Source organism: Pyrgilauda ruficollis, unplaced genomic scaffold (genome assembly GCF_017590135.1).
Source record: "Pyrgilauda ruficollis isolate IOZ18807 unplaced genomic scaffold, ASM1759013v1 scaffold10, whole genome shotgun sequence".
Classification (NCBI taxonomy): Eukaryota; Metazoa; Chordata; class Aves; order Passeriformes; family Passeridae; genus Pyrgilauda; species Pyrgilauda ruficollis.
In genome coordinates, this window is record NW_024508101.1 from 764,187 (window position 1) to 778,375 (window position 14,189).

The 14,189-nt window shown below is 53.2% G+C and overlaps 1 protein-coding gene across 1 annotated transcript in view; it reads right to left on the reverse strand.

Annotated features, from left to right (window-relative positions):
• Positions 1-1,374: 1,374 nt before the first annotated feature.
• The window catches only part of GRM7 (glutamate metabotropic receptor 7), a 190,095-nt gene continuing 177,280 nt past the window's right edge, over positions 1,375-14,189 (reverse strand). The window contains exon 10 of the mRNA XM_041461946.1: positions 1,375-1,425. The gene's annotated coding sequence lies outside the window, so the exon portion shown is untranslated. The remainder of the gene's footprint in view (positions 1,426-14,189) is intronic.

Consider the following 14,189-nt stretch of genomic DNA (forward strand, 5'->3'; position numbering starts at 1 on the left):
GGGAGGGAGCAACTGAAAAAATATATTTATTGGAGTAAATAAAAAAAAGTTAACCAAAATCCTTTATTGATACATTCTTGGATAATATCACAGGATCGAGAGAATGGAGAGGGAGGGAGGAGGTTGCGGCAAAGATTGGTTTCACTAAATTGGCACATAAGCAGCAAGATTAACGAAATTACTTATTACAAACAGTAGAAAACATACATGCTTCTGTAAGTCCTTATCACACTGGTCAATCATGGTGGGGCATCAACAAAGAAAAACCTCAAGACATGTAAAAGCCATAATCTTTCCTCCAAATATCCTAAGAATCATTGAAATTATTGCAAAATAGTCATATACCTTAAAGAAAAGAACAAAGTAGAACACAAATACAAATATCAAACATAAATTATTAACATGTACCATAAAATACATTACTGGCATGCATTCCAAAGATCAAGACCTCTACTAAAACTCAGCAAAAATCCTTCCTGCTTCCTCTGCAGCCCATCGGAGGTGTGAAGGGGGGGGACAAACTTCGCCAGCACAGTTTTTGGTCTTTAAATTCTTTTTTTTGTTTGTTTGTTTAGTTAAAAAAAATAAGGTATATGGATTGCAGTGATACAAGAATAATAATACAAGTCATGTACACAGGTCTCAGATCCTCAGTTGCCGGTTGGTTTGAGAGGTGCCGAGAGCACAGGGCCTCAATGAAACTGTGCATCCAAAAAACAAACAGTGACCTCGGAACAACATGGATGGCAATATGCAAAAAATCCTCACAAACTGTACAGAGAGTTCAAAAACTTGCAGTCTGGAAGTACATAGAAAGACAGAATTAGCCCCTTAGAGTCCAGAGCAGCCGAGCGCAGCCGGCCCAGGGAGCCAGGGCGGCCCCAAGGCCACGGTGGTCCCAAGGCTGGAGAGGCTCCAAGGCCACAGCAGCCCCAAGGCCATGGTGGCTCCAAGGCTGGAGAGGCCCCAAGGCCATGGTGGTCCCAAGGCTGGAGAGGCCCCAAGGCCGGAGAGGCTCCAAGGCCGGAGAGGCTCCAAGGCCACGGCAGCTCCAAGGCCACGGCAGCCCCAAGGCCATGGTGGTCCCAAGGCTGGAGAGGCTCCAAGGCCGTGGCAGCCCCAAGGCCATGGTGGTCCCAAGGCTGGAAAGGCCCCAAGGCCACGGTGGCTCCAAGGCCACAGCAGCTCCAAGGCCACATTAGCCCTGAGCCCCGAGGCCAGGCCAGCGCCGTGCGGAGCCGGCAGCGATGGAGGAGATCCCGGGAGCGGCCTGGAGCCGCGGCTCCTCTCGCCTCCCTGTGCCCGGTGCCCCGGACCCCGTGCAGGGAGCTCAGCGAGGCGGGTGGGCTCGTGGCCCCCGCCACGGCAGCTGCGCCTAGATCACCAGGTTGTTGTAGCTCACGTACTTCTTTTTTGCAGCAGGGCCTGCAAGAGAAGCAGACAGGGGTCAGAGCCTGTGGATGAGCCCTCGGTGGGGCTGGCAGTGGTCCAGGGGCACCGGGAATGGGGATGTGCCCGGGATGGGGACACACCAGGAATGGGGACACACCAGGAATGGGGACTTGCCTGGGATGGGGATGTGCCTGGGATGGGGACACACCAGGGATGGGGACACACCAGGAATGGGGACATGCCCATGATGGCGATGTGCCCGGGATGGGGACACACCAGGAATAGGGACATGCCAGGAATGGGGACACACCAGGAATGGGGATACACCAGGAATGGGGACGTGCCTGGGATGGGGACGTGTCTAGGATGGGGACACACCAGGAATGGGGACACACCAGGAATAGGGACATGCCAGGAATGGGGATGTGCCCAGGATGGGGACACACCAGGAAAAGGGACACACCAGGAAAGGGGACACACCAGGAATGCGGACATGCCCATGATGGCAATGTGCCCGGGATGGGGACGTGCCCGGGATGGGGACACACCAGGAATGGGGATGTGCCTGGGATGGGGACGTGTCTAGGATGGGGACACACCAGGAATGGGAATATGCCCAGAAATGGGGAGGTGCCAGGAATGGGGACACACCAGGAATGGGGACGTGCCCGGGATGGGGACACACCAGGAGTGGGGACAGCTGGTGGCTCCCGAGCCCCGCTCCCACCCGCAGGACTCCGGGCAGGCGGCTCCCAGGCCAGCCCGAGCTCCAGCTCCAGCTCTGGCTATAAACAGAATTAGCATGGAGTGATTTTGCCAGGCTCCCGCAGTCTGGGTGACTGTGCTGCTGAGGCACCACAACCAGATCCTATTAAGATTTCTTTTTAACAAAAACAGTGACATTTCCTCCAACTTCTTAAATCTCCTGGGCTAAACTTGGCTTTACTCATGGATAAAGTGATTCTTATTCAAGTTTTATGACTTCTGAGAATTTTTCAATATGGGGATGAAGGTACCAGCTTTCCTAATTATGACCTTCAAATCCAATCTGTTTGCAAACAGAAGGAAATCAAACCAGTCAGAACGTTATGAGCGCTGCTACACGCTCCCATCAGGAAAAACTGCGAATATTTGCAGCTGAACACAAAGCAAAATGTTCTGCAGTACTCTGGCAACACTGACAGATCCAGGACGCGGAATTGTGGAATATCCTGAGCTGGAAGGGACCCCCCAGGATCACCCAGCCCAGCCCCTGCCCTGCACACCCCCCAAATCCCACCCTGGGCAGCCCTGGAGTGCTGCCCAAAGGCTCCTGGAGCTCTGGGGCCGTGCCCATTCCCTGGGCAGTGCCAGCACCCTCTGGGGATGAACCTTTCCCTGAGATCCAACCTACACTCCACAGAGACCAAAAAAAGGAGCCTGGATTTCCCAGTTTGCTAAACCACAGTCTTTGGAAGAATTTGGCATAACTTAAGCAGTTTGCTGAATATTTCCATCCTGCTAAGCTGGGGCAGACTCCACTCACACTTTGGATGATGTTTTTAATGTGGTGTGTTTCATTCTAAAACTTTCTCAGGAATATTTAACAGACACTGTGGAAGGAGAGGTGTTGTGAGAACAACAATTGGATTTGTTCTGCAAATGTGCTCTTCAAACTTCATTGGGTTTGGGCCTCCTGGGGCCCCTCTCAGCCCCCCGGCAAAACCAGACCCCGACAGGACATGGCTCCCACAGGGCTCTGTGTGTCTCCCCAGCACCCCCTGCATCTCTGCCAGCCCCTGAGCACCCCCTGCATCTCTGCCAGCCCCTGAGCACCCCCTGCATCTCTGCCATCCCCAGCATCTCTGCCATCCCCTGAGCACTCCCTGCATCTCTGCCATCCCCTGAACACCCCCTGCATCTCTGCCATCCCCAGCATCTCTGCCAGCCCCTGAACACCCCCTGCATCTCTGCCAGCCCCCCAAGCTCCCCCGAGCCCTCAGAGAGCAGCAGAGCTCCCTCTGCTCCCCAGCCAGGCCGTGGTGTCCCCCTGGGGTGTCCCCCAGGCAGCAGTGTCCCCAGGCAGCCATCACTGCTGGCTTTTCAGAAGCACTGCTCTGCCGTGCCCAGCAATCCAGGCTGTTTGGAGTGCAGTGCACAGGGTGCAGCCCAGTATCAGTATTTCCCATGGTGTTCACTGACAAAAGACACAGACAGGATTTTAGTCCCAGGTGTTTCCAAGATGGACATGTGGGAACCTCACGTGGAGCTGCAGCCCTTTGCAAAACTCTCCTGAAACCCTCACTGAGCTCTTTCCTCGTGCCCCAGCCAGGAGTCAGTGCTGTCTGCTCAATCAAGGACTGATCCCACAAAGGGCTGATCATCTTCAGCTCCCATTAACTTCTCTAGCACACAAGGTGTCCAACATCTGCCAGGATAAAACTCATTATCCTTCAAGGCTACACCACAAATATCCAATAAACTGGGGAACGCTATTAAACGCTGAAGAAGGGTAAAATGAGCCTGGGAAAAAAAAAAATGTCTCATGGAACAGGTTGCAAAGTAATTCCATGTATTATTTTGTGATGTACTTCAGCTTTACCCATTACATGCTCCAATTTCAAGGAGCAGCAGCATTTCTATGACAGATTTAGATGCTCCCACTGTGAGTTCAGATCATGGCACCCCTCCAGTGCCTCCGGGTATTACTGGGGCTCCCAGCAAAAGCAGTCATTCTGCTGATGAGTTTTCTCAGCAGTTCAGCCCCAGTGTTCCTTTCTCACTTCCAACAGGACAAGAAACCACCAAAGGTGCCAAAGGGATGGAGCCAAGGAACGCTGTGGATCCCTGGATGGGCTCTGAGACAGTGACACAATCCTTGGCACGGCCCTGCCTCACCAGGATAATGGAGCTGACAAAAGCATCATCCATAATTCAGATAAAATGATCAATAAGAGCCGTGGGGTTATTTTCAGAGAGGAAAGACAATCTTCCTTGTTCAAAGGCTGCTAGGCCAGGGGGATCATGTCCCTGACGGCTCTGCTGCATTTCCCCACTGTGCTCCTGCACTAACCCCAGCAATCTGCAGCTCTGTGCAACTTCCAGACGCATTCCAGGCCTGGACAGCTCGGGGGAGACACGGTCTGCCTCGATAATGAACCTCTCCCGAGTCACAGCTCATCATTATCACTGGCAATTAGCACCAGGTACGGATTTGATTTTCCTCAAAGAAATTAATTTCCATGAAAATGGGGGAGGCTAATGAAGCATCAGCGCTGCCATGCTCTAATGCAGCAGACAGCATTCCCCCTCCTTACACGGCACCGATACACATCTCACACGCTCCGCTGCTGTTCTGCTAAAGGCTCCGGCAGCGAGCACAGATTGGCCTCTCGCAAACAGCGTACACATGTTAATTAACGCACACGCAATTATGTCAGCCTCGGCTGGCCACTGGGCTGGATGGGCTGGCAGCGAGCCGGGAGCCATCTGCGCTGCTGGGACATGCCCTGAATGCCCAGGGCATCGCGGGGCTCGCCCTTGGGTTCAGGTCCCCGGGGCGGTGCAGGAAGGAAATATCCCGGCTCCTGCCTGCCTGCTCATTTATTGATTTGCCTGCTGCAAATGAAGCTGCTCCCGAGGCATCTGCGCCGTGGAACTTCCTTGGGAATAAAGGAGAGCTTTCAAAAGAGCCTTTAGCACCTTAAGAAGCGGTTTCCTGTCAAGTTAGAGACCAGCGCCTTTTTCTGCTAATTTCCCGCTAATTAGTGGTGAAGAGTGACAATGCCAATAGAAGAAACGAGGAGGAGGGACAGCAGCGGGACACGGGCGGGCACGGCCAGGACCTGGGCACAGGTCCCTGTCCAGGCACAGGGGACCCCACAGAGCCACAGGGGCTGGAAAAGCCTCCGAGATCAGCGAGTCTGACCTTCAGTGACACCAGCACAGCCACCACGGCTGGCACACAGGGACAGCCACCACAGCTGGCACTGAGGGACACAGCCACCACAGCTGGCACTGAGGGACAGAGCCACCACGGCTGGCACTGAGGGACAGCCACCACAGCTGGCACACAGGGACAGCCACCACAGCTGACACCAGCACAGCCACCACAGCTGGCACTGAGGGACAGAGCCACCACAGCTGGCACTGAGGGACAGCCACCACAGCTGGCACACAGGGACAGCCACCACAGCTGACACCAGCACAGCCACCACAGCTGGCACTGAGGGACAGTCACCACAGCTGGCACACAGGGAGAGCCACCACCCCTGGCACTCAGGGCACCTGGGCTCGTTTTTGGAACCCCCCAGGGACGGGCACTCCACCTCCTGGGAGCCTGGCCACTCTTCCAGTGCAGTTTTCCTGATTCCCCAGCTGAATCTCCCCTGGCACAGCCTGAGGAGGGGCAGTGCCCAGGTGCCCCTTGCTGTGCCACGGCTGCCTGGCAGAGGTGCCCTTGCAGTCACCAGCCTAACGGGGACAGCCCTGCAGCTGCACTGACACCAAACAGCAACAATGCTCCTCAGAGCCCAGGAATTCATTCCTGTCCACACTGAGAGCCTGCACCCACGCCCTTGCAGAGTGAGGACCAGGATGGGGAGCAGCTGCTTCTCCGTGCCAGTAACACATCAAAAACAAATACACAGAAGCAAAAACTCCTCTTTGGACTTATGAGTTTCATCACTTGACTGGTTTTCATTACCTTAGGCACAGGTCACAAAGGAAGGAGCTCCCACAGCACCCCAGAGCAAGGCAGAGCTGTCAATACTGACTCACAGCGAGATGTAATCGCTTGCACTTCAATTTTATGCACATTTGTAACCTCTTCCATGCTTAAAGAGCAAAGATTTACAGTGCAAGAAATGAATTTTATTGCAGCCCCCAGGCATCTCAAGCTATCAAACACATGAAACATCATCTCAGCATTCCCAGCTCCGAGCAGGGACAGACATGGGGATGGCTCCGAGCCTGGAACTCCTGCTCTGATTCCCTCTGCAGTCACTGGGGCAGATAATTCTCAGCTCCTCTCTTTCATTTCCTTAATTCTGGCTTAGCAACCCATATAATTTGTGCCAGGCAGAGCAGAGGCTGATTATTAAATCCTACTTCTAGTCCATCTAAAAGCAAAATGGAGCTCCGTGGCTTTTCCTCGATCTCTGCCAGAAAGACAGAGCTATCCCCATGCTCTGCTGCCTTTCAATTGGGGAATTTAGATGAGAGAGAGATGAAAGCAACAGGCCTAAATGATTCTACATGCTTGCCCAAACCCCAACAAATGGGATGAAGCTTGGAGAAAATAATTTTAAATTTGGTATCGAAATGTAAATGGATTGTTCTTTCACATTTTGACATCTCTCTTGTTGTGCTGCCACAGTGTTCTGGCACCTTATCAGGTCTCTCAGTGCACAAAGCCATTTCACTGCCTGTGCTGCTGGGTCCCTCCAGCCTGGCCCTGTGGCTTTGGTACACAGGAGCAATGGAACGTCCTCTTTGAATAGCAGAACATAAGTAAATTAAATAACAAATATAACATTAGGAGAAGTGTGTTCCTCCCTAATTGCTTTGCAACCTTTTCCTATAAATTCTGTCCTCAGCTGTCAGGCTCCCCTGCCACTCCTGGTGCAGCAGCACAGCCAGGAACAGCAGTGGCATTCTGGGTGTGGGACATTCCTCAGCACATCCCAGACAGCACCAGGCAGGGCAGGTGCTAAAAACATTCCTGCTTTTCCTGACTGCAGATTTTCTGGGACACAACCGCTCAGGTGGCAGCTGGTGGTGAGTTGGACAGGGCTGGATGTGCCAGCCACAGCACAGGATCAGGTGCCACAGAGCTCAGGTGTCACAGAGCTCAGGTGTCACAATGCTCAGGTGCCACAGTGCTCAGGTGTCACAGTGCTCAGGTGCCACAATGCTCAGGTGCCACAGTGCTCAGGTGCCACAATGCTCAGGTGTCACAATGCTCAGGTGCCACAGTGCTCAGGTGCCACAGTGCTCAGGTGATACCATCAGAGAGTCAGTGAATTGCTGGAAAAGTCCTCCAAGACCACCAAGTGCAACCCTTCCCCCAGCAGTGCCAAGGCCACCAGTGCCCCATGTCCCCAAGTGCCACATCCACAGGGCTCTGAAATCCCCCCAGGGACGGGGACTCCAGCCCTGCCCTGGGCAGCTGTGCCAGGCCTGGACAGCCCTTTCAGGGCTTTTATTCCTTTTAGGGAAGAAATTTTCTCTAAGATCCAACCTAAACGTCCCCTTGTGCAACTCGAGGCCGTTTTGTCTTGTCCTGTGAGGAATCCTCTGTGCCCACCCCTCCATCCCTCCTGATGGACATGGCCCTTGGGTTCTCCAGCAGGATAACTGGGTGGATTGTCCTTAGGAAGCACTGAACACCCCAAAGCTGGCTGAGACTGTCAGGGCAGCAGCAGGAGCAGAGAGCAGAGCAGCCTGCTCTGCACACTCCTCCGCACAGCCTGGCTGTGCCTGCCTCACTCAGGGTGCTCAGGGTGCAATTAGCAATGACAGCGGAACTCCAGCCCATTAGAATAACGATGTTTGTGCATTGCATGCAACGCCGTGCTCAGAGCAGGGCTGGGCACACGCTGCAGGTGTATTTCCAGCCCAGGAGCCCTCTCCTGAGTCCCATCTCACATAGATTCCACTCCTCAATTCCTCATATTCTATCCAGGGCTGCCTTTTACCTTTAGGGCTCCCTTATCATCGTGCCTTTTAGGCACAGCTATTTCCCCTGCCTGTCACAGAGCCCAGAGATGAGTGACAGCACCCTGGAGGAGAGCCTGAGCTCAGGGGACTGCCAGAGCCCCCACGGAGCAGTGGGGATGAGGAGCAATTACAAACATTCAGTATCCGGGCTCCTTTAATTTATGCTTTGAAGCTCCCAGAAGGATTTAATGGAGGGAAGAGCTCGACCTCACCAGTTCCCGTGGGGTTTGAGGAAGGCTTTTCTTACAAAAGTCTGCTTGAGCCTCAAAAGCTCCCAGGCAGCAGCAGCTCCCAGGTGTGTGGTTTTAATTCCTCAGGTTTGGTTCCAGTGTGAGAGCTGGGAATGCATCTGAGAGGAAGAGTAATAAAAGCACTCCTTGGATAAGATAATGGCATAATAATAGCATCAATTCAGGTCAGAGTGGCAACGATCTGACCCTCTTAGAGCTTAAGACAGTGTGGGAGGCTTTGAGTGCATAGAGAAAATGTTGGCTTTGGTGTCCTGCAATGTGCTGGACTGAGCCCAGCCTGCTGGTGAGCTCCTCTGTCCACAGGGGTGAAGGAACCCTTAGCTCAGACACCACAGGGACAGCAGATCCACCAGACCCACGCCTGCACTGCAGCACAGAGCCAGACAGCTCTGACTTTATTTCCAGTGGAATGATTCCTGTTCATTCCAGGGAAGCAGGCTTCCCCTGGGAATCCCAGAAAGCATGGCAAGCTCCTCGTGCCCATCACCCCAGGGTGATGTAAAGTTGTTCTGTGCAGTCCCTGTGCACAGGGCACCTCTCTGGAAAGAGGCAAGAAGGAGGAATGGACTGTTGGAAAGCTGGGCATGTTTTCCTCTGTGTACAGACAAATAATGGACCTGGGCTCACACACAGAGCTCTGGCACAGGGGCACAGACAGAGCTGCTGTGCTGGAAAGCTTTTCCTCATGCCACAGGGTAACCATTACACTCCCTGACACTGCTCTGTGGACAGCAAACTTCAGCTGTCTGCAAAGACAAGCAAGAAAAAATCCTATGGAGCACAGCACAAGTTCCTATTTTCAGGAGAGTGCATTGACTCCAGCTCTCCAGCCTGGAGAGGAATTGCAACCCACTGAAATCCCCCTGAGCTCCTGCTCGAGACAGGGGCAAGGCAGCACCTGGGGATGTCAGCGCTGCCAGCCCTGAGAATTTACAGGAAAGTATAAACCACAAAGTTCATGACTTCTTCTGATGCCTCTGAAACAATTTCCCTCCTGGATACGGGGAGCACTTTGGGTTTGTCGTGGTTTTCCAGCCCTGGGCAGTAAGCTCAGACCTGGGGGCAGCTGCCCTTCCTGGGCAGAACACATCCCTCAGGAATGTCACCAAACTGCCACGGCCTCTGGCAGGAGACATCCCCTGGCAGGGGCTGGACCTGCTCCTCTGCAGGACAGAGGTGTACCTGCATTGATTGCCAGAGCTGTGACCAGGGATGGGGACACGCTGGGATGTCCCCAAACCCGGCTGTGCAGTGCTCCCGTTTGTCCCTGGCCAGAGGTGGCACTGCCACGTGGAAGCCACTCCGCAGGGCCAGTGCCAGCTCTGTCACACGAGCACACTGTCATCCCTGCCTGGGCTGGCTCAGTGGCAGCCTCCATGAGCTGCTCCTGCTGCCTGCAGGGACAATCTGCAGTGCCTGGGCCTGCTCCAGCCCCCTGGGCTCAGGGCTCAGCTCCTCCAGCCCCGAGGGGTTACCAGGGGGGCAGAGATGAACCTCCCCACCCGGGCCACCAACATAAATGGGACTTTGAGTCACAGAACAGAGCCAGGCTGTTCATGGCCTGAAAAACCTGCAGGCTTTTGCCAGAAACAGAACTATGGGATTGAGATTTTGAGTCAGGAAATAAAACTGATAGAGAAGGATTAGTTGTACCCTTCCAAATAAAAGCAAAGATCAACAAAGCACGGCACTGCTGAAGAACACCATCCCAGGCACCTTTGGCTGTATCCCTGTCTCCTGCCTGGCTGCATCTCTCCCCATCTCCTCCTTGTCTGCTTGGCAGATAAGAACTTCAGTGTCAGGGGAAGCTTGGGAGCGTCTGCCCCGTCAGGATGAGGGGATGCCAGCAGGAAGGCTGATCAGCACTTCCAGCAGTGAGGCACTGCCGAGGGGCACAGGCAGAGCTGTGCTTGTCTCCCAGGGGGTGTGGGGACAGAAATCCTGCTCCCCGTGGAGGAGCACGTGGGGATGGAGCCAGGGGACAAAGGAGTCACTGCACAACCCTCACACCAGTCCATCCCCAGAGCCTCACCTGCACCACGTGGAGCTGGAAAGGTGCACAGGATCTTAGGAAATGTCTTTTCAAGTGTTTATGATTATGGCAGGGAAGAAACAAACCAAACTCATATTCCTTAATTGGAGCCAGCGGTACAGAAAACCTGCTAATTCCAACTCCATTTCTACTGCTGCTGTGTGAATGCTGTGGACTGCAAAGATAACAAATGGAAGCAAATTATTTTCACCTGCTTAAAACAAAGTCATTAACAGCACTTTGGTTATCTTACCTGGAAAGCCAGGCTCTGCAGAGAGCTGTTAGAGCCAAGTGTGAAAACAGTTTGCATGAAACATAATTAAAATTATGACCTGAGTGATGGCTGAAACATCCCCAAGGAGGCCTGGAGTCAGAGCTGTTGGAAAACAATTCACCTCTGCCTCCTGACTGCGTTGCTGAGCTGGTTCCAGGCTGTCCCCGGTGCCTTGTCCCCAACCCCTGGGCACAGCCAGGGCTCCGTGGCTGCCCTGCCCTCCCAGCACGGCTGTGACCTGTTCCAGCACATCTCCCTTATTTCTCCTGCCATCCTGGGAGGAGGTGTGGGCTTCATCCCCCTCCCAGGGGACAATTCCTTCCCAGTATCCCAGCTCACCCTGCCCTCTTGCAGTGGGGATCCATTCCCCCCGTCCTGTCCCTCCAGCCCTGGGAATATTCTCTCTCCACCTCCCTTGCCAGCCCCTCCAGGCACCAGGAGGCCACAGCCAGCTCACCCTGAAGCTTCTCTTCAGCTCTCCCAGCCCTTCCATGCTTATGCAGAATCACACAAGCTGTGTTTTCTTACTCACCCCCAGGAACTCCTCTCCCTTCCTGCCAGCTGGCCTGCTCCAGCTCCTTGGCAAAGAGTTGCAAGGAACAAACATCTTAACAGGAAAATCAAGAACGTTCATGAGGTGCCGAGAGACTCAATTCACTGGAAAATGTATTCCTGGTGTAAAACTCTGTTACACAGTGTCTGACAAAATTCCACTCTGAGCTGTGCCGTTAAACTGCCCAATTTTGCTGCAATCAACATTTAATTTTTTAGCGGAAAGTCTTGATTTCAAATACCCTGGAAATGTTTAACAGCTGATATTAATAAGAGCCCAGATTTAATGCAGGGCTCTTTATCCCAGGGACATGATAAGCATCGTGACAAGTGGTGTAACTATGGCAACTTTATCTTTCCTGTTTCTTTTCCCCCGAGCAGCAAGAACAGACACCTCAGTGGGTGCAGTGCCAGACTGCTCCCAGCTGAGAGCCAGAGCTCTGGGTCACTGAGGGAACTCAGCCAAAGCTCTCACCCCGGGCCTGGGCTGCCTTCCTTCCCTCTTCCCTGTCCCCACGGCGTGCTTCGTGGGCGTTTTCATGTGTTTGACTAAGTCCCTTCCTTGCTTTTTCGTTTCCTCTCTGGCTGGAAAAGACCCCCTGCCTTTGCTCCCTGCTGTCAGAGCCCAAACAACCTCAGCCCAAAGTCAGAGACCTCTTTGGAAGGCCAAAGGATGCTCTCCTCTAGTGAAGGGGAGAAGGCAGCAAAGAGAAACGAATCCCTGTGAGCTTTGTTTGTGAGAACATCTGTGATGTTCTGCAGAGGGGCTGGGTGTGACAGCAGCGCCTGTGCGAGGAGCACCCAGAAACCCCAACTTCGGATGCCTTGGATTTGCTGCTGCTCCTGGCCCTGAAAAGCCAAAGCAAGGCAGGTCCCTGCACAAACAGATTCTGGCTGCACAGAGCACAGCTCCTCACTCCTGCAGAGCAGGGCTGGGCTGTGCCTCACTCTCTCTCTGCCTGCTCCCTCCCTTCCCAGAGCTGCTGGGGTTTTCCCTGCTTCCCACAAGGTGACAAACACATCCAGGCTTGGACAGCTTCACAAAGGCACACAGTGAGGTAGGAACTGAGATTTTTTGCTGTTCTTACACATCTGAGCAGTTTTCTCCATACTTGCCATCATGCCCACCAAAAACTGCCTGGATTTGTGTGTTTGAGAAATTAATTTTGCTGCAATATCGCTTGAGGTTTGTTCTCTTTTTTACCCCATCGTTATTAGAATTTCCTTTTTGAACTCACTTGCCAAATTTTCTATAGATCTATGAACAAAAATGGCCCTTCCAGCCACTGGTTCTGCTGCTGGGAGCTCTCTGCAGCTGTGAGCTGCTCCCCAAAGCCTGGGTCCCAACGATGTCAGGGGCTTCAGGGGGATGGAGGTGAGGCTGTGGAGTCTGACCTCTCCCAGCCCCTGTCCTGCAGCAGTTCCCCAGCAGGGAGGGGTGGCAGTGAGCCCTGCAGGAGTCAGGCAGCACGGGCTCAGCCCTGACATCTGCCCTGCCTGGGAGAAGGGGAGGCACTCTAAATAAATGGGAGACAGGAGAGCCAAAAGCTGTGGCTTTTCCCTGATATTACAGTTTATAGATTGGACAGAATCTCCCTCAGAGGATGTAAGGAGTGATAAATTAATCAAAGGGAGAACTCAGAGCTACTCAGAGTTTGTTAAGCAAAAAAGTGAGAGGGACTGGTGGGTGAGGTGTAGCTTTGTCTGCTCACTCCTCACCAGGATTTCCCAGGGAAAAAAGACCACATAAGAGGACAGAAAACGTGGAATGAACAATGAATACTTACACACAACTAATCCTTATTTGTGCTCCCAGACATCCACCTACTACACAGCTTTTAATATCCCAGGCACTTCTAGCCATGAGTGCGTTTTTATTCACACATCAGACTCGAAGGTGATGGTTTAAGTGCCCTCAGAATTTCAATTTTTAAAAAAGGAAACAGTCTGACACTTCCCTGCACATTACAATCTTGTATTGGGTAAAGTCATGAAACGTGTGAGACAGTCTGCAGATAATTAATATGGGAGCTGGCAATTATATGATGTACCATCAAAAGTAATTATTTTTAGATGTAAAAAAGAAAGTAACATGATCCCCAGATGTTCAGACAGGAGGGAATGTTCTCTCTGAGGGCTGGAGCCCCTCTGGAGCCAGGCTGGCAGAGCTGTGGGGGCTCACCTGGAGGGGAGCAGCTCCAGGGAGAGCTCAGAGCCCCTGGCAGGGCCTGGAGGGGCTCCAGGAGAGCTGCAGAGGGATGGGCAGGACACAGGGAATGGCTCCCAGTGCCAGAGGGCAGGGCTGGATGGGATCTTGGCAATGAGGAATTGTTCCCTGTGAGGGTGGGCAGCCCTGGCACAGGTGCCCAGAGCAGCTGGGGCTGCCCCTGGATCCCTGGCAGTGCCCAAGGCCAGGCTGCACCTCCCTGCAATACTTTTAAAATAAGCACATCACCATTGGAAGGAATTGGTGATGTTTAGTTTTCCAGTCAGCCATTCCAGAAGCAAAATAGATGCAGTGAAGGGTTGTCAAAGTCTTTCAGTTATCAATTTTGAGTGCAGATTCTCATTTCTTAGCAGCCTCCACTGAACAGAAAATCCCTCAAGTGAGGTCAAACACGGAGTATTTTCTCAGGCTGAAACTGGCCAGATTTAAAACAAAAATGACACTTCAATCCAGCAAATAATTATTCCATAGCACACACTGGAGGCTGATGAGCTACAGAGCATCTCACAGCTCGGACCCAGAGCCTCCAAAGAGCAGACTGTCCCCAGGGCCACCTGCCTGTCCCCAGGTGTTGGCAGCAGGCTGCTCCTGGCCTGGGGCAGCCTGGGCTGCCAGGGCTGTGAGCAGGAGGAGAGCAGGCACGGAGCACTGGGGGTACCTGAGCCATTCCCCTTCCAACAGCAGCCCAGGCCAGCCTGAGGCCACGCCAGGACTCCTCTCCCAACAGTTCCTGACACAGGAATCCAGAAACTGCTCTGCTCC